General features: G+C 67.5%; 6 non-coding genes across 6 annotated transcripts; all 6 read left to right on the top strand.

The window, feature by feature from the left end:
- The first annotated feature begins 3,894 nt into the window (after positions 1-3,894).
- On the top strand, positions 3,895-3,977 carry TRNAL-CAG (transfer RNA leucine (anticodon CAG)). The gene has a single exon. It is a non-coding gene; the product is annotated as a tRNA-Leu (tRNA).
- Positions 3,978-4,997: 1,020 nt separating this feature from the next.
- On the top strand, positions 4,998-5,068 carry TRNAG-GCC (transfer RNA glycine (anticodon GCC)). The gene has a single exon. It is a non-coding gene; the product is annotated as a tRNA-Gly (tRNA).
- A 5,241-nt stretch (positions 5,069-10,309) lies between these two features.
- TRNAL-CAG (transfer RNA leucine (anticodon CAG)) lies at positions 10,310-10,392 on the top strand. Its single transcript has one exon. It is a non-coding gene; the product is annotated as a tRNA-Leu (tRNA).
- A 1,020-nt stretch (positions 10,393-11,412) lies between these two features.
- On the top strand, positions 11,413-11,483 carry TRNAG-GCC (transfer RNA glycine (anticodon GCC)). The gene has a single exon. It is a non-coding gene; the product is annotated as a tRNA-Gly (tRNA).
- Positions 11,484-16,719: 5,236 nt separating this feature from the next.
- On the top strand, positions 16,720-16,802 carry TRNAL-CAG (transfer RNA leucine (anticodon CAG)). The gene has a single exon. It is a non-coding gene; the product is annotated as a tRNA-Leu (tRNA).
- A 1,020-nt stretch (positions 16,803-17,822) lies between these two features.
- On the top strand, positions 17,823-17,893 carry TRNAG-GCC (transfer RNA glycine (anticodon GCC)). The gene has a single exon. It is a non-coding gene; the product is annotated as a tRNA-Gly (tRNA).
- Positions 17,894-17,944: the final 51 nt, after the last annotated feature.

Here is a 17,944-nt window from a genome sequence, read left to right on the forward strand (position 1 = left end):
GATGCTCTCCTCGCCCCCACCCCTCCGACACCCTCTCTGCAATCCTCCCCACCCCTACCCCACCGTGCCCCGATGAACCCACGGCCTCCACAGAGCCAGTGTGCCAGTGGTGCGCAAGAACAATTCTGTTAGCCCTTGCTGTCTTCGCGGCTGCTGTGCCTCCCTGGTCTCCTTCTCTCACCCCACTCCCCACCCCCCAGCACTCAACCAGCACCCTTGCCCTCCTGGCCCTTGTCACAAGCCCATGGCACAAGCCAAGAGCACGACAGAACAGCACCCCCACCCACTGGCACCCTCTGGTCCCACCAAGACGATGGAGGGCACTGACTGCAGGGCAGATGGTGCGCTTGTGTGCCCCACCGCCACCAGGCCGCCCGCACCCCAAGGCGAGTCTGCACGCCCTTCAATGTGTGTGTGTGTGTGTGTGTGTGTGTGTGTGTGTGTGTGTGCTTCTCAGGATCTGAGCCCTGCCCGCCTCCCGAGAGAGCCCTCCTGCCCAGGAAACCCCCTGAGGTGCAGGGCCGCTCTTCCATTCCAGGGGCCGCGGGCTCTCAGAATCCACTCCACCGCACTGGCCTTCCAAAACCTCTGTCTCTGAACCCGGGGAATGGCCATGCAAAGCCCCGGTGCCCTGGGCTCTGATCCCCATGCCCACCCTCAGGGGAGGATGCACTTTGGAGACGTGTGTGACGTCAATGAGCCAGTCAGGCAGCAGGAAACGTGTGGTTCGGCTGGCCCCTGGCAGGAGCTTTGCCCGCTGTGAAGCTTGCCCCAGCATGCTACCCTGTCTGTCAGACCGCAGGGTTCTGCACTCGCAAAAGGCTGTAGGGATCCCTTGGACCTCAGGTGTATTTTCACACAAGTAGACACAGATGGGACAACAGAGACACAGAGGTAGGTCTGTGGGTGAGATCGCCGCCCCCAACCCCCCCCTAAACCCTTCCCCCCCCTCAGCCCCCTCCGCCCCATCACGGCCCCAACCCCCTTCGGGAAATGGGATTGCCAAAGGAAACCACCTTGGAGCAACCATGAGACTGTCTCTACAGAGCTGGCTACAGGCGTTGGGACCGCACGGTGGCAGTGTGTTCGGACTCGTGCCAGGATCCCCAGTTAGACAGGAATGGGAGAAACACGTCGTCCTTCCGCTGAGTAAGGCCGAGGGACAGTCTGGAGGAGGGCAAGAAGGGTGCTCTGGGCAACGTTCTCTCTAGGTGGACAGCTGTGTGGGCAGTGCTCAGGGGATGTGGTGAGAATGATGAGGAAAGGTGAGTGCTGGCACCCTCTCCCACCCAACAGTCCCCGGCTCCCTGACACCCCTCCCCAAGCCACCTGTAGACCAGTGTCCCCAGACACCTGCTTCCTCTCCTTGCACGCCCCACACTCGCGACCTACATACACCCTGTCTGCCACTCACGGATCAAATTCCCCATCATCCTTCTTTTGTCCCCAAATCCCAAAACCTCCCGCCACCACCACCACCACCACCACCACCACCACCACCACCACCACCACCACCACCACCACCACCACCGCTGCCACCGCAGCAGCCAACACTTCCCCACCCACACCCCCAAGCGCTCAAAAGCTAACTCACTCACTCACTCACTCACTCACTCACTCACTCACACCCTCCCCAGCCTTCCACCATCCTTCCTCCCAACTGGCGGCGTCCACGCGTCCCAGGTGGGCCACCTTGGGCTCCTGAATCTTTCTCCCTCGCTAGTGTTGTCCTGCTGGCACAAGCGCTGGCAGTGATCGTCGAGGGAACGCGCAGGGAGGTCAGCCTGGCGCGTGGTGTTGAGGGCTGAGCGGGCGGATCCTGAGAGCATAGGCACCGGGGCCGGGGACCGTAGCAGGTGCGCACGTGCGTGGCCTTGCCGGCGGCAGGGCCCGTGAAGTGGCTCAAGGTAGCCAGCGTTGGCGAGAGTAAAAGAGTGGTAGGTTGAGCGAGTGGCAAGTGTGTGTGGGGGCAGCGCCAGGCAGAAGAAAAGCTTCCCTGACCGGGAATCGAACCCGGGCCGCGGCGGTGAGAGCGCCGAATCCTAACCACTAGACCACCAGGGAACGTGGGAGCGCCTGTCCCGTCCATGCCACCTGCACTCGGAGCCCGCGCACCCATGGGCGCCCTGGCCAGCGGCCTCCCCGCCACGAGAGCACGGTGCCCTCTCCGACTTGGAGGCAGCTCCCCCAAAACACTGCGCGCCCGCCGCCTTCCCACGCAACTGGCGCGGGCAGAGCCACAGACCCAAGCTGCTCCCACACGCAACGCACTCACACCTGGCACGGAGGCCCCTGGGCTTCCCCGCAAAAGGTCGACCTACTGCGTTGGCCGGGAATCGAACCCGGGTCAACTGCTTGGAAGGCAGCTATGCTCACCACTATACCACCAACGCGGCACAGCCCGGGCTCCACCAACACCACGGCCAGCAGGCTCCCCGCCGCCAGCGGCAGCTGCTACTACCGCCGTCGCTACCGCCGCTCGCGCCTCGGCAGCCGCCGCCCGGCGCAGCCCTGTCCTTCCTGGACGCCAGGCGCCGTGCCACCCGCAGCGGCCGCTCGGGCCAGCCAAGCCCCGCTGCTCGCTCTCGCGGACCTAGCGCGCGCCCGGCCCCGGCCCCGGCCCCGGCCGCGGCCGCTGGGGGCGCCCGACCGGGCTCTCGCTGCCGCGACGCCGCAGCCCCGCGCACCCCCGCACCCGAGGCGCCCGACACCCCGACTTGGAGCGCCGGGTTTCTCCAAGGCCCTCCCTGCCTTCGGCGTCGGCTCGCGCCAGTTCCGCGGGCCTCAGCCAGGGCACAGGCGGCACTCAGGAGCAGCAGGAGGGTGATGCCCACCAGGGGGATCCCCCTACCTGCCCTGGCACCTGCGTGTGGGACTCCCTGCGAGGCCCGCGGCCAGCCTGAGCCGGATGGAGGCAGACACAGCTTTGGGACGGGCCGCTGGCCAGGCGCTTCGGACGCCAGAGAAAGAAGGCTGCTGTGGCGGGCGGGCGCGCGACTGGGCACCAGGAAGAAGGGCAGGGGAGCTGCGGCCGGAGGGTGGGCAGGCCAGGCGGGCGGCTTGGCAAGAACGGCTGGCGGGCGCCGGCCACTGGGCCTGCCTGAGAGCGGGGACCGGGTGGGCTGGTGGGTGGCCGTGGCAGAGTCCCAAAAAAAGGGACTGTGCCTCCCCGTCGGGGAATCGAACCCCGGTCTCCCGCGTGACAGGCGGGGATACTCACCACTATACTAACGAGGACGGCGGCTGCCGTCTGGGTGCCAGACCTCTCTCCGGCCGCCACCGCCACCGCCACCGCCACCGCCACCGCCGACGCCCACCCAGACGCCGTCGCTGCGCCCCCACGCCCAACACTGCTCCTCCCCCTTGGCCCACTGGCTCGCCGCGCAGAGTCCTCAACCCGCACCTCGCCCCGCACCAGCCCGACCCGCTTGCGACGCTCGCCGCGAGACACAGCCTCTCGTGCCGACTGGCGCCCGCCTCAACCCGCTGCCTGGGGCCTCCAGGGCGAGCGCCAGTGCCAGCGCGCGCGCCCGCCCGCCCGTCGCTCCGGCAGAGAGGCCCGGCGGCCCCCACTCCCGCGCGCAGGCCACAGGTGGCAGCCAGAGGAGGAGGACCAGTTTGGAGCGCAAGCCCAGCTGAGCGAGGAGAGTGCCTCGGTGCAGGATGCGGCGTCGGGGGCGGGCCCCAGCAGCCCGTCAACCCAAAGGCAGCGCACCTGGAGGCGCTGGGCCCGGGCTCAAGCACGTCGCCTGCTCCGCTGGCCACGTTCTGGCTCAGCTCCAGTGCTGGCGCCCCAGCCCAGCTTCCTTGGTGCCGCCACTCGGGCCGCCCAGGAGCGGCACCCGTGTGGGCCCCCTGGCCGAGCCAGGCGGCCGTGGGCGCTTGGGGCGAGCCGTCAGGATGGCCGAGCGGTCTAAGGCGCTGCGTTCAGGTCGCAGTCTCCCCTGGAGGCGTGGGTTCGAATCCCACTCCTGACACAGCAGCCTTTTTGGCAACAACAAACAGCCTGGACCCACCCGCCGCACACACACCCCTCTCCGGGCCGGCAGGCCACTGGCGCTCCTTGCGCCTCTCCAGCCGCCAGCGCCGGCCACGGGCGGGTCTCGCCGCCCCATCTGCACAGCGCTGACAGATGTGCTCCTACTGCAGCTCCCGCACACCTTCAATCCTCTGGCTTGGACAACCACAGGCCCCTCCAGGACCCCAGCCCCACCCCCACCCCCGCGGGCGCCACACGCCACCTTCAGCCGGGGAGCCTCAGCCGGGGATCCTTAGCAAGGGTCCACGCAGAGCGCTCGGCCCCGCAGCGCTCGCCACCCGATCCCACGGGATCGCACAGCCCCAGTGCGCGCGTGGGCCGGACCTCACTCGCCCGGCTCACGCGCGGGCTGGGGCCTTTCTTCTGCCGACGTGCCGCCTCGGGAAGCGACGGGCACAGGGGCATCGGCGCGGCCACCACCCGTTCCCTCCCCCTCCCGGCCCCCAGCGAAGTGGGTCGGTCGCTGTTGGGGGCGGGGGGGTCACTGCTGGGACCGCCGCGGGAACCTTGGCCGCGCTGCTTGGGCTCCGCCAGCGAGCCGGCGAGCGGCAGCGCGCGCGCACGGGACCCGTCTTCTTGCGACTCTGGGCGTCCTCCCAACGTCTGCCTGCCACAAGACTGCCCTTCGGTCTCGCTAGGTCGGGACCCTGCGCATGCCTGGGCTCCAAGCTCCAGGGCCGCCTGTACCCCGGCGCACCACTGGCTGTCGCCTGCACTGCTACTCAAGGGGAGTGGGGGTCCCAACGCCACGTCCCCACGCCATGTCGCGCCCACTCTCCCTCCCACTGCCAGCTCCGCTCCCGCTCCCACCACCACTCGCACCCGCGCCCAAGAACTCGCCCGGTAGGCCAGTCGGGCAGTGAGCAGTGTCTGGCGCTCCTCCACCAGTGGCAGCGGGGCGGCCGGGAGGAGGCAGGCCCACAGGCTGCAGCTGGCAGACTGTCGAGGAGGTAGCAGCGCATGGGTGGTTCAGTGGTAGAATTCTCGCCTGCCACGCGGGAGGCCCGGGTTCGATTCCCGGCCCATGCAGCCCACGGTCCCCTTTTGGTCCTGCCACATCAAAGGCTCACGGAGGGCTGCTCTGACCTCAGCTCTGCTCAGCTCTGACAAGCCCACACCCAGTCTCGCTTACCCCCTTCTCTTGGCTGCCGCTGCCCGCTGCCCGCTGCCCGCTGCCCACGACGCCCGCCTCTGCAGAGACCAAGGACCCAAAGGCCCTACCAGCGCACCCCTCGCCAGCACGCTCCACCCGCCGCCATCCCTGCCGCGCCCCACCTCCAACCACCCTTCTTTCTGCCCAGCCTCCCCGTTTCCTTTCTGGTCTTCAGGATCCCACACAACCTTCACCTCACGTTTCCCTTCAGTCCCAGACAGCATGCTAAAACACTCTGAAGCAGCGGCCCTTCAGGGCTCGACACCCTTCCCATCTCCGCGGCGCAATCCTGCTCACACTGCAAAAAACGACCCCATCCTTCCCAGGAAGGCCCACGCACGCACTCAAACTCCACAGAGAGATTCGGTCCTTTGGGCTACATGCTGATCACGGTCCCTCTCCCACCACAGACCAAGGACAGTCCCTATTGCAGAGGCACTCTGCCACACCTAGCCACCACCTCTTCTTCAATCTGCCCATTGCCATAGTGCCTGGGTCCCCTCGCCTGACTTTGGGTGGACGGTCTGTGGGGTCATTTGTTCACACGTGAGTGGAGGGCTGAAGGAGGAGAGGGGTGGGGGAGGCTATTTCAACCTGCACGGAGTCTGCCCAAGGCCCACCCGCCCCCACGCCCGACGCCCATCCATCCCAAGCACCCGCCTCACACGCTACTCCAGCCAGTTGAGTGTGTGCTACCCCTTGCCTGCCCTTTCCTCATATTTTCTCCCTCCCCTGCCCTCCCCTCCCCTCCCCTCCCCTCTCCTCCCCTTCCCTTCCCTTCCCATCCCATCAATCTCCGCCACTGTTTCTGCCTTTGCTCCCGCGCCTCTCTAGCTCACTGAATCTCACTCTCATTCTTGATGCCCCTTGGGCTCCCTTGCCCTCCATCTGCCCCCCACTGGTTCACCTGAGCTACTTGCCCAGTGACACGCCCTGGTTGCCAGCTTGACTGGGGTTGGTAGTGGTGGGAGTAGTCTAAGTAGGGCGGCGGTGGGGGTGCGGGGTGGGGGGGATTTGGGGCTGTTTGAGAGGTACCAGAGAGTATGTGGGACTGGGGAGTGGGACAGAAAGGCACAGGAGAGACACGACCGGGCTGTGGTCCTTTCTCGAGGCTTAGTCTTGAGGGCCCACCTTAAGCCGACAGGTTTGCCATCTACTTTGCAGCCTGTGACCGGCTAACTCGCACCTCTCTCAAATAAATACCGAGCCCGGCCACCCATGCGTTTCTAGATGCTCTCCTCGCCCCCACCCCTCCGACACCCTCTCTGCAATCCTCCCCACCCCTACCCCACCGTGCCCCGATGAACCCACGGCCTCCACAGAGCCAGTGTGCCAGTGGTGCGCAAGAACAATTCTGTTAGCCCTTGCTGTCTTCGCGGCTGCTGTGCCTCCCTGGTCTCCTTCTCTCACCCCACTCCCCACCCCCCAGCACTCAACCAGCACCCTTGCCCTCCTGGCCCTTGTCACAAGCCCATGGCACAAGCCAAGAGCACGACAGAACAGCACCCCCACCCACTGGCACCCTCTGGTCCCACCAAGACGATGGAGGGCACTGACTGCAGGGCAGATGGTGCGCTTGTGTGCCCCACCGCCACCAGGCCGCCCGCACCCCAAGGCGAGTCTGCACGCCCTTCAATGTGTGTGTGTGTGTGTGTGTGTGTGTGTGTGTGTGTGTGCTTCTCAGGATCTGAGCCCTGCCCGCCTCCCGAGAGAGCCCTCCTGCCCAGGAAACCCCCTGAGGTGCAGGGCCGCTCTTCCATTCCAGGGGCCGCGGGCTCTCAGAATCCACTCCACCGCACTGGCCTTCCAAAACCTCTGTCTCTGAACCCGGGGAATGGCCATGCAAAGCCCCGGTGCCCTGGGCTCTGATCCCCATGCCCACCCTCAGGGGAGGATGCACTTTGGAGACGTGTGTGACGTCAATGAGCCAGTCAGGCAGCAGGAAACGTGTGGTTCGGCTGGCCCCTGGCAGGAGCTTTGCCCGCTGTGAAGCTTGCCCCAGCATGCTACCCTGTCTGTCAGACCGCAGGGTTCTGCACTCGCAAAAGGCTGTAGGGATCCCTTGGACCTCAGGTGTATTTTCACACAAGTAGACACAGATGGGACAACAGAGACACAGAGGTAGGTCTGTGGGTGAGATCGCCGCCCCCAACCCCCCCCTAAACCCTTCCCCCCCCTCAGCCCCCTCCGCCCCATCACGGCCCCAACCCCCTTCGGGAAATGGGATTGCCAAAGGAAACCACCTTGGAGCAACCATGAGACTGTCTCTACAGAGCTGGCTACAGGCGTTGGGACCGCACGGTGGCAGTGTGTTCGGACTCGTGCCAGGATCCCCAGTTAGACAGGAATGGGAGAAACACGTCGTCCTTCCGCTGAGTAAGGCCGAGGGACAGTCTGGAGGAGGGCAAGAAGGGTGCTCTGGGCAACGTTCTCTCTAGGTGGACAGCTGTGTGGGCAGTGCTCAGGGGATGTGGTGAGAATGATGAGGAAAGGTGAGTGCTGGCACCCTCTCCCACCCAACAGTCCCCGGCTCCCTGACACCCCTCCCCAAGCCACCTGTAGACCAGTGTCCCCAGACACCTGCTTCCTCTCCTTGCACGCCCCACACTCGCGACCTACATACACCCTGTCTGCCACTCACGGATCAAATTCCCCATCATCCTTCTTTTGTCCCCAAATCCCAAAACCTCCCGCCACCACCACCACCACCACCACCACCACCACCACCACCACCACCACCACCACCACCACCACCACCGCTGCCACCGCAGCAGCCAACACTTCCCCACCCACACCCCCAAGCGCTCAAAAGCTAACTCACTCACTCACTCACTCACTCACTCACTCACACCCTCCCCAGCCTTCCACCATCCTTCCTCCCAACTGGCGGCGTCCACGCGTCCCAGGTGGGCCACCTTGGGCTCCTGAATCTTTCTCCCTCGCTAGTGTTGTCCTGCTGGCACAAGCGCTGGCAGTGATCGTCGAGGGAACGCGCAGGGAGGTCAGCCTGGCGCGTGGTGTTGAGGGCTGAGCGGGCGGATCCTGAGAGCATAGGCACCGGGGCCGGGGACCGTAGCAGGTGCGCACGTGCGTGGCCTTGCCGGCGGCAGGGCCCGTGAAGTGGCTCAAGGTAGCCAGCGTTGGCGAGAGTAAAAGAGTGGTAGGTTGAGCGAGTGGCAAGTGTGTGTGGGGGCAGCGCCAGGCAGAAGAAAAGCTTCCCTGACCGGGAATCGAACCCGGGCCGCGGCGGTGAGAGCGCCGAATCCTAACCACTAGACCACCAGGGAACGTGGGAGCGCCTGTCCCGTCCATGCCACCTGCACTCGGAGCCCGCGCACCCATGGGCGCCCTGGCCAGCGGCCTCCCCGCCACGAGAGCACGGTGCCCTCTCCGACTTGGAGGCAGCTCCCCCAAAACACTGCGCGCCCGCCGCCTTCCCACGCAACTGGCGCGGGCAGAGCCACAGACCCAAGCTGCTCCCACACGCAACGCACTCACACCTGGCACGGAGGCCCCTGGGCTTCCCCGCAAAAGGTCGACCTACTGCGTTGGCCGGGAATCGAACCCGGGTCAACTGCTTGGAAGGCAGCTATGCTCACCACTATACCACCAACGCGGCACAGCCCGGGCTCCACCAACACCACGGCCAGCAGGCTCCCCGCCGCCAGCGGCAGCTGCTACTACCGCCGTCGCTACCGCCGCTCGCGCCTCGGCAGCCGCCGCCCGGCGCAGCCCTGTCCTTCCTGGACGCCAGGCGCCGTGCCACCCGCAGCGGCCGCTCGGGCCAGCCAAGCCCCGCTGCTCGCTCTCGCGGACCTAGCGCGCGCCCGGCCCCGGCCCCGGCCCCGGCCGCGGCCGCTGGGGGCGCCCGACCGGGCTCTCGCTGCCGCGACGCCGCAGCCCCGCGCACCCCCGCACCCGAGGCGCCCGACACCCCGACTTGGAGCGCCGGGTTTCTCCAAGGCCCTCCCTGCCTTCGGCGTCGGCTCGCGCCAGTTCCGCGGGCCTCAGCCAGGGCACAGGCGGCACTCAGGAGCAGCAGGAGGGTGATGCCCACCAGGGGGATCCCCCTACCTGCCCTGGCACCTGCGTGTGGGACTCCCTGCGAGGCCCGCGGCCAGCCTGAGCCGGATGGAGGCAGACACAGCTTTGGGACGGGCCGCTGGCCAGGCGCTTCGGACGCCAGAGAAAGAAGGCTGCTGTGGCGGGCGGGCGCGCGACTGGGCACCAGGAAGAAGGGCAGGGGAGCTGCGGCCGGAGGGTGGGCAGGCCAGGCGGGCGGCTTGGCAAGAACGGCTGGCGGGCGCCGGCCACTGGGCCTGCCTGAGAGCGGGGACCGGGTGGGCTGGTGGGTGGCCGTGGCAGAGTCCCAAAAAAAGGGACTGTGCCTCCCCGTCGGGGAATCGAACCCCGGTCTCCCGCGTGACAGGCGGGGATACTCACCACTATACTAACGAGGACGGCGGCTGCCGTCTGGGTGCCAGACCTCTCTCCGGCCGCCACCGCCACCGCCACCGCCACCGCCACCGCCGACGCCCACCCAGACGCCGTCGCTGCGCCCCCACGCCCAACACTGCTCCTCCCCCTTGGCCCACTGGCTCGCCGCGCAGAGTCCTCAACCCGCACCTCGCCCCGCACCAGCCCGACCCGCTTGCGACGCTCGCCGCGAGACACAGCCTCTCGTGCCGACTGGCGCCCGCCTCAACCCGCTGCCTGGGGCCTCCAGGGCGAGCGCCAGTGCCAGCGCGCGCGCCCGCCCGCCCGTCGCTCCGGCAGAGAGGCCCGGCGGCCCCCACTCCCGCGCGCAGGCCACAGGTGGCAGCCAGAGGAGGAGGACCAGTTTGGAGCGCAAGCCCAGCTGAGCGAGGAGAGTGCCTCGGTGCAGGATGCGGCGTCGGGGGCGGGCCCCAGCAGCCCGTCAACCCAAAGGCAGCGCACCTGGAGGCGCTGGGCCCGGGCTCAAGCACGTCGCCTGCTCCGCTGGCCACGTTCTGGCTCAGCTCCAGTGCTGGCGCCCCAGCCCAGCTTCCTTGGTGCCGCCACTCGGGCCGCCCAGGAGCGGCACCCGTGTGGGCCCCCTGGCCGAGCCAGGCGGCCGTGGGCGCTTGGGGCGAGCCGTCAGGATGGCCGAGCGGTCTAAGGCGCTGCGTTCAGGTCGCAGTCTCCCCTGGAGGCGTGGGTTCGAATCCCACTCCTGACACAGCAGCCTTTTTGGCAACAACAAACAGCCTGGACCCACCCGCCGCACACACACCCCTCTCCGGGCCGGCAGGCCACTGGCGCTCCTTGCGCCTCTCCAGCCGCCAGCGCCGGCCACGGGCGGGTCTCGCCGCCCCATCTGCACAGCGCTGACAGATGTGCTCCTACTGCAGCTCCCGCACACCTTCAATCCTCTGGCTTGGACAACCACAGGCCCCTCCAGGACCCCAGCCCCACCCCCACCCCCGCGGGCGCCACACGCCACCTTCAGCCGGGGAGCCTCAGCCGGGGATCCTTAGCAAGGGTCCACGCAGAGCGCTCGGCCCCGCAGCGCTCGCCACCCGATCCCACGGGATCGCACAGCCCCAGTGCGCGCGTGGGCCGGACCTCACTCGCCCGGCTCACGCGCGGGCTGGGGCCTTTCTTCTGCCGACGTGCCGCCTCGGGAAGCGACGGGCACAGGGGCATCGGCGCGGCCACCACCCGTTCCCTCCCCCTCCCGGCCCCCAGCGAAGTGGGTCGGTCGCTGTTGGGGGCGGGGGGGTCACTGCTGGGACCGCCGCGGGAACCTTGGCCGCGCTGCTTGGGCTCCGCCAGCGAGCCGGCGAGCGGCAGCGCGCGCGCACGGGACCCGTCTTCTTGCGACTCTGGGCGTCCTCCCAACGTCTGCCTGCCACAAGACTGCCCTTCGGTCTCGCTAGGTCGGGACCCTGCGCATGCCTGGGCTCCAAGCTCCAGGGCCGCCTGTACCCCGGCGCACCACTGGCTGTCGCCTGCACTGCTACTCAAGGGGAGTGGGGGTCCCAACGCCACGTCCCCACGCCATGTCGCGCCCACTCTCCCTCCCACTGCCAGCTCCGCTCCCGCTCCCACCACCACTCGCACCCGCGCCCAAGAACTCGCCCGGTAGGCCAGTCGGGCAGTGAGCAGTGTCTGGCGCTCCTCCACCAGTGGCAGCGGGGCGGCCGGGAGGAGGCAGGCCCACAGGCTGCAGCTGGCAGACTGTCGAGGAGGTAGCAGCGCATGGGTGGTTCAGTGGTAGAATTCTCGCCTGCCACGCGGGAGGCCCGGGTTCGATTCCCGGCCCATGCAGCCCACGGTCCCCTTTTGGTCCTGCCACATCAAAGGCTCACGGAGGGCTGCTCTGACCTCAGCTCTGCTCAGCTCTGACAAGCCCACACCCAGTCTCGCTTACCCCCTTCTCTTGGCTGCCGCTGCCCGCTGCCCACGACGCCCGCCTCTGCAGAGACCAAGGACCCAAAGGCCCTACCAGCGCACCCCTCGCCAGCACGCTCCACCCGCCGCCATCCCTGCCGCGCCCCACCTCCAACCACCCTTCTTTCTGCCCAGCCTCCCCGTTTCCTTTCTGGTCTTCAGGATCCCACACAACCTTCACCTCACGTTTCCCTTCAGTCCCAGACAGCATGCTAAAACACTCTGAAGCAGCGGCCCTTCAGGGCTCGACACCCTTCCCATCTCCGCGGCGCAATCCTGCTCACACTGCAAAAAACGACCCCATCCTTCCCAGGAAGGCCCACGCACGCACTCAAACTCCACAGAGAGATTCGGTCCTTTGGGCTACATGCTGATCACGGTCCCTCTCCCACCACAGACCAAGGACAGTCCCTATTGCAGAGGCACTCTGCCACACCTAGCCACCACCTCTTCTTCAATCTGCCCATTGCCATAGTGCCTGGGTCCCCTCGCCTGACTTTGGGTGGACGGTCTGTGGGGTCATTTGTTCACACGTGAGTGGAGGGCTGAAGGAGGAGAGGGGTGGGGGAGGCTATTTCAACCTGCACGGAGTCTGCCCAAGGCCCACCCGCCCCCACGCCCGACGCCCATCCATCCCAAGCACCCGCCTCACACGCTACTCCAGCCAGTTGAGTGTGTGCTACCCCTTGCCTGCCCTTTCCTCATATTTTCTCCCTCCCCTGCCCTCCCCTCCCCTCCCCTCCCCTCTCCTCCCCTTCCCTTCCCTTCCCATCCCATCAATCTCCGCCACTGTTTCTGCCTTTGCTCCCGCGCCTCTCTAGCTCACTGAATCTCACTCTCATTCTTGATGCCCCTTGGGCTCCCTTGCCCTCCATCTGCCCCCCACTGGTTCACCTGAGCTACTTGCCCAGTGACACGCCCTGGTTGCCAGCTTGACTGGGGTTGGTAGTGGTGGGAGTAGTCTAAGTAGGGCGGCGGTGGGGGTGCGGGGTGGGGGGGATTTGGGGCTGTTTGAGAGGTACCAGAGAGTATGTGGGACTGGGGAGTGGGACAGAAAGGCACAGGAGAGACACGACCGGGCTGTGGTCCTTTCTCGAGGCTTAGTCTTGAGGGCCCACCTTAAGCCGACAGGTTTGCCATCTACTTTGCAGCCTGTGACCGGCTAACTCGCACCTCTCTCAAATAAATACCGAGCCCGGCCCCCCATGCGTTTCTAGATGCTCTCCTCGCCCCCACCCCTCCGACACCCTCTCTGCAATCCTCCCCACCCCTACCCCACCGTGCCCCGATGAACCCACGGCCTCCACAGAGCCAGTGTGCCAGTGGTGCGCAAAAACAATTCTGTTAGCCCTTGCTGTCTTCGCGGCTGCTGTGCCTCCCTGGTCTCCTTCTCTCACCCCACTCCCCACCCCCCAGCACTCAACCAGCACCCTTGCCCTCCTGGCCCTTGTCACAAGCCCATGGCACAAGCCAAGAGCACGACAGAACAGCACCCCCACCCACTGGCACCCTCTGGTCCCACCAAGACGATGGAGGGCACTGACTGCAGGGCAGATGGTGCGCTTGTGTGCCCCACCGCCACCAGGCCGCCCGCACCCCAAGGCGAGTCTGCACGCCCTTCAATGTGTGTGTGTGTGTGTGTGTGTGTGTGTGTGTGCTTCTCAGGATCTGAGCCCTGCCCGCCTCCCGAGAGAGCCCTCCTGCCCAGGAAACCCCATGAGGTGCAGGGCCGCTCTCCCATTCCAGGGGCCACGGGCTCTCAGAATCCACTCCACCGCACTGGCCTTCCAAAACCTCTGTCTCTGAACCCGGGGAATGGCCATGCAAAGCCCCCGTGCCCTGGGTTCTGATCCCCATGCCCACCCTCAGGGGAGGATGCACTTTGGAGACGTGTGTGACGTCAATGAGCCAGTCAGGCAGCAGGAAACGCGTGGTTCGGCAGGAGCTTTGCCCGCTGTGAAGCTTGCCCCAGCATGCTACCCTGTCTGTCAGACCGCAGGGTTCTGCACTCGCAAAAGGCTGTAGGGATCCCTTGGACCTCAGGTGTATTTTCACACAAGTAGACACAGATGGGACAACAGAGACACAGAGGTAGGTCTGTGGGTGAGATCGCCGCCCCACCCCCCCCTAAACCCTTCCCCCCCCTCAGCCCCCTCCGCCCCATCACGGCCCCAACCCCCTTCGGGAAATGGGATTGCCAAAGGAAACCACCTTGGAGCAACCATGAGACTGTCTCTACAGAGCTGGCTACAGGCGTTGGGACCGCACGGTGGCAGTGTGTTCGGACTCGTGCCAGGATCCCCAGTTAGACAGGAATGGGAGAAACACGTCGTCCTTCCGCTGAGTAAGGCCGAGGGACAGTCTGGAGGAGGGCAAGAAGGGTGCTCTGGGCAACGTTCTCTCTAGGTGGACAGCTGTGTGGGCAGTGCTCAGGGGATGTGGTGAGAATGATGAGGAAAGGTGAGTGCTGGCACCCTCTCCCACCCAACAGTCCCCGGCTCCCTGACACCCCTCCCCAAGCCACCTGTAGACCAGTGTCCCCAGACACCTGCTTCCTCTCCTTGCACGCCCCACAATCGCGACCTACATACACCCTGTCTGCCACTCACGGATCAAATTCCCCATCATCCTTCTTTTGTCCCCAAATCCCAAAACCTCCCGCCACCACCACCACCACCACCACCACCACCACCACCACCACCACCACCACCACCACCACCACCACCACCACCACCACCACCACCGCTGCCACCGCAGCAGCCAACACTTCCCCACCCACACCCCCAAGCGCTCAAAAGCTAACTCACTCACTCACTCACTCACTCACTCACTCACTCACACCCTCCCCAGCCTTCCACCATCCTTCCTCCCAACTGGCGGCGTCCACGCGTCCCAGGTGGGCCACCTTGGGCTCCTGAATCTTTCTCCCTCGCTAGCGTTGTCCTGCTGGCGCAAGCGCTGGCAGTGATCGTCGAGGGAACGCGCAGGGAGGTCAGCCTGGCGCGTGGTGTTGAGGGCTGAGCGGGCAGATCCTGAGAGCATAGGCACCGGGGCCGGGGACCGTAGCAGGTGCGCACGTGCGTGGCCTTGCCGGCGGCAGGGCCCGTGAAGTGGCTCAAGGTAGCCAGCGTTGGCGAGAGTAAAAGAGTGGTAGGTTGAGCGAGTGGCAAGTGTGTGTGGGGGCAGCGCCAGGCAGAAGAAAAGCTTCCCTGACCGGGAATCGAACCCGGGCCGCGGCGGTGAGAGCGCCGAATCCTAACCACTAGACCACCAGGGAACGTGGGAGCGCCTGTCCCGTCCATGCCACCTGCACTCGGAGCCCGCGCACCCATGGGCGCCCTGGCCAGCGGCCTCCCCGCCACGAGAGCACGGTGCCCTCTCCGACTTGGAGGCAGCTCCCCCAAAACACTGCGCGCCCGCCGCCTTCCCACGCAACTGGCGCGGGCAGAGCCACAGACCCAAGCTGCTCCCACACGCAACGCACTCACACCTGGCACGGAGGCCCCTGGGCTTCCCCGCAAAAGGTCGACCTACTGCGTTGGCCGGGAATCGAACCCGGGTCAACTGCTTGGAAGGCAGCTATGCTCACCACTATACCACCAACGCGGCACAGCCCGGGCTCCACCAACACCACGGCCAGCAGGCTCCCCGCCGCCAGCGGCAGCTGCTACTACCGCCGTCGCTACCGCCGCTCGCGCCTCGGCAGCCGCCGCCCGGCGCAGCCCTGTCCTTCCTGGACGCCAGGCGCCGTGCCACCCGCAGCGGCCGCTCGGGCCAGCCAAGCCCCGCTGCTCGCTCTCGCGGACCTAGCGCGCGCCCGGCCCCGGCCCCGGCCCCGGCCGCGGCCGCTGGGGGCGCCTGACCGGGCTCTCGCTGCCGCGACGCCGCAGCCCCGCGCACCCCCGCACCCGAGGCGCCCGACACCCCGACTTGGAGCGCCGGGTTTCTCCAAGGCCCTCCCTGCCTTCGGCGTCGGCTCGCGCCAGTTCCGCGGGCCTCAGCCAGGGCACAGGCGGCACTCAGGAGCAGCAGGAGGGTGATGCCCACCAGGGGGATCCCCCTACCTGCCCTGGCACCTGCGTGTGGGACTCCCTGCGAGGCCCGCGGCCAGCCTGAGCCGGATGGAGGCAGACACAGCTTTGGGACGGGCCGCTGGCCAGGCGCTTCGGACGCCAGAGAAAGAAGGCTGCTGTGGCGGGCGGGCGCGCGACTGGGCACCAGGAAGAAGGGCAGGGGAGCTGCGGCCGGAGGGTGGGCAGGCCAGGCGGGCGGCTTGGCAAGAACGGCTGGCGGGCGCCGGCCACTGGGCCTGCCTGAGAGCGGGGACCGGGTGGGCTGGTGGGTGGCCGTGGCAGAGTCCCAAAAAAAGGGACTGTGCCTCCCCGTCGGGGAATCGAACCCCGGTCTCCCGCGTGACAGGCGGGGATACTCACCACTATACTAACGAGGACGGCGGCTGCCGTCTGGGTGCCAGACCTCTCTCCGGCCGCCACCGCCACCGCCACCGCCACCGCCACCGCCACCGCCGACGCCCACCCAGACGCCGTCGCTGCGCCCCCACGCCCAACACTGCTCCTCCCCCTTGGCCCACTGGCTCGCCGCGCAGAGTCCTCAACCCGCACCTCGCCCCGCACCAGCCCGACCCGCTTGCGACGCTCGCCGCGAGACACAGCCTCTCGTGCCGACTGGCGCCCGCCTCAACCCGCTGCCTGGGGCCTCCAGGGCGAGCGCCAGTGCCAGCGCGCGCGCCCGCCCGCCCGTCGCTCCGGCAGAGAGGCCCGGCGGCCCCCACTCCCGCGCGCAGGCCACAGGTGGCAGCCAGAGGAGGAGGACCAGTTTGGAGCGCAAGCCCAGCTGAGCGAGGAGAGTGCCTCGGTGCAGGATGCGGCGTCGGGGGCGGGCCCCAGCAGCCCGTCAACCCAAAGGCAGCGCACCTGGAGGCGCTGGGCCCGGGCTCAAGCACGTCGCCTGCTCCGCTGGCCACGTTCTGGCTCAGCTCCAGTGCTGGCGCCCCAGCCCAGCTTCCTTGGTGCCGCCACTCGGGCCGCCCAGGAGCGGCACCCGTGTGGGCCCCCTGGCCGAGCCAGGCGGCCGTGGGCGCTTGGGGCGAGCCGTCAGGATGGCCGAGCGGTCTAAGGCGCTGCGTTCAGGTCGCAGTCTCCCCTGGAGGCGTGGGTTCGAATCCCACTCCTGACACAGCAGCCTTTTTGGCAACAACAAACAGCCTGGACCCACCCGCCGCACACACACCCCTCTCCGAGCCGGCAGGCCACTGGCGCTCCTTGCGCCTCTCCAGCCGCCAGCGCCGGCCACGGGCGGGTCTCGCCGCCCCATCTGCACAGCGCTGACAGATGTGCTCCTACTGCAGCTCCCGCACACCTTCAATCCTCTGGCTTGGACAACCACAGGCCCCTCCAGGACCCCAGCCCCACCCCCACCCCCGCGGGCGCCACACGCCACCTTCAGCCGGGGAGCCTCAGCCGGGGATCCTTAGCAAGGGTCCACGCAGAGCGCTCGGCCCCGCAGCGCTCGCCACCCGATCCCACGGGATCGCACAGCCCCAGTGCGCGCGTGGGCCGGACCTCACTCGCCCGGCTCACGCGCGGGCTGGGGCCTTTCTTCTGCCGACGTGCCGCCTCGGGAAGCGACGGGCACAGGGGCATCGGCGCGGCCACCACCCGTTCCCTCCCCCTCCCGGCCCCCAGCGAAGTGGGTCGGTCGCTGTTGGGGGCGGGGGGGTCACTGCTGGGACCGCCGCGGGAACCTTGGCCGCGCTGCTTGGGCTCCGCCAGCGAGCCGGCGAGCGGCAGCGCGCGCGCACGGGACCCGTCTTCTTGCGACTCTGGGCGTCCTCCCAACGTCTGCCTGCCACAAGACTGCCCTTCGGTCTCGCTAGGTCGGGACCCTGCGCATGCCTGGGCTCCAAGCTCCAGGGCCGCCTGTACCCCGGCGCACCACTGGCTGTCGCCTGCACTGCTACTCAAGGGGAGTGGGGGTCCCAACGCCACGTCCCCACGCCATGTCGCGCCCACTCTCCCTCCCACTGCCAGCTCCGCTCCCGCTCCCACCACCACTCGCACCCGCGCCCAAGAACTCGCCCGGTAGGCCAGTCGGGCAGTGAGCAGTGTCTGGCGCTCCTCCACCAGTGGCAGCGGGGCGGCCGGGAGGAGGCAGGCCCACAGGCTGCAGCTGGCAGACTGTCGAGGAGGTAGCAGCGCATGGGTGGTTCAGTGGTAGAATTCTCGCCTGCCACGCGGGAGGCCCGGGTTCGATTCCCGGCCCATGCAGCCCACGGTCCCCTTTTGGTCCTGCCACATCAAAGGCTCACGGAGGGCTGC

Source organism: Tenrec ecaudatus, chromosome 1 (assembly GCF_050624435.1).
Source record: "Tenrec ecaudatus isolate mTenEca1 chromosome 1, mTenEca1.hap1, whole genome shotgun sequence".
Classification (NCBI taxonomy): Eukaryota; Metazoa; Chordata; class Mammalia; order Afrosoricida; family Tenrecidae; genus Tenrec; species Tenrec ecaudatus.